Raw genomic sequence first — 1,303 nt, 5'->3', positions numbered from 1 at the left:
GTCATTTCCGCATCCGGGAGGGGAGTGTCTCTGAGATCCGGCCTTATTCCTGTGACTTGGGTTAAGACCTCCCCACAGTCTTGTGGTCAGCTAGCTCTTCTGGCAGCAGTGTGGCTGGATTTAGCACTGCTGGGGGTCGGAAGGCCACTTTTGGTTCATTGAGGAGAAGGGCCTGATACCCCGTTACCCGGGCGTTCGTCATCCATCGGTCTGGTGGAGTCCAGAGAAGGCCCTTGATAACGTGGGTGGTGGTCAATATGAGATTTTGACCCAGAGTCAATTTGCATGCATCCTTGACTAGGAGGGCCATGGCAGCAATTATGCAGAAGCAAAGGGGGAACCCAGCTGCTACTGGATCTAGTTTCTTGCTAAGATAGACCACTGGCCTTCACCATACCCTAGAGTCTGAGTCAAAACTTCTTTAGTCAGCCCTGCCTTCACATACAAGTGGAAGGGCTTGGTAACATCTGGGATGACCAATGCTGGGGCACACAGTAAGGCTCTTTGTCATTCCCGAAATGCTCCTTCTGCCTCAGCTGTCCACACTCTACCATAGTGAGTCCTCCCTTAGCCAGTTCGTAGAGAGGTTGTGCCATCTCCGTGAAGGTAGCATCCACAGCCTGCAGTAGCCCACCGTCCCAAGAAATTCCCTCTTGGAGATCAAAGCAACCGGTATTCCCTGGCAGTCTTCCATCCAAGTACTAACCAGGCCCGACCCTTCTTAGCTTCCAAGATCAGACGAGATCTGGCGCCTTCAGGGTGGTATGGCCGTAGACAATCATAAGGTTCTTACCCGATATTCTCAGATGAGTGTACGTGACACCCTATATAACATGGAACCGTCCTCCCCTTGCTGGAGGAAGCTGAACTTTCTCATACCCTACTGTTACCTTAATTTGTCCAGGCTTGGTTAGCTACCATATCTCTCTCGTTCATAGTTACATTGGCCCCCGGCCTTCTTGGCTACTGATGCCTTGTGGTCATACCCATTCTGTACAAAGGAGGAGGTAGTGGAGGGTTTCTAAGTGCTTGGAACAGAATGATGTTTCAGACAGATGGACATGTTGTTCAAAGATGCAGAGGCTGCAGAGAGCCAGCATATTCAGAAACGTGCCAGCAGCTGCACGTGTATCAATCGGGTCAGGTCCCTGGCAGCCTCCGATGGCCAAGATTTGAAGCCTTGACTCCCGAGCTCCTCCCATAGGCCCTTGTGTGACCCATCGAGTCCAGACATCAGAGAAGAGGGACGAGCAGCTCACGGAGCTTCAGAGAGTTTTCTTCCTCTTGGAAGATGGCTTCCTAG

The 1,303-nt window shown here is 51.7% G+C and overlaps 1 pseudogene; it reads right to left on the bottom strand.

The window, feature by feature from the left end:
- Nucleotides 1–657: 657 nt before the first annotated feature.
- On the bottom strand, nt 658–776 carry LOC122898047 (annotated as a pseudogene).
- Nucleotides 777–1,303: the final 527 nt, after the last annotated feature.

The sequence above is a fragment of the Neovison vison genome, unplaced genomic scaffold (genome assembly GCF_020171115.1).
Source record: "Neovison vison isolate M4711 unplaced genomic scaffold, ASM_NN_V1 Scaffold_094, whole genome shotgun sequence".
Classification (NCBI taxonomy): domain Eukaryota; kingdom Metazoa; phylum Chordata; class Mammalia; order Carnivora; family Mustelidae; genus Neogale; species Neogale vison.
Note: the sequence above shows the minus strand (reverse complement) of the source record. Positions and strands in the feature narration are given on the sequence as shown.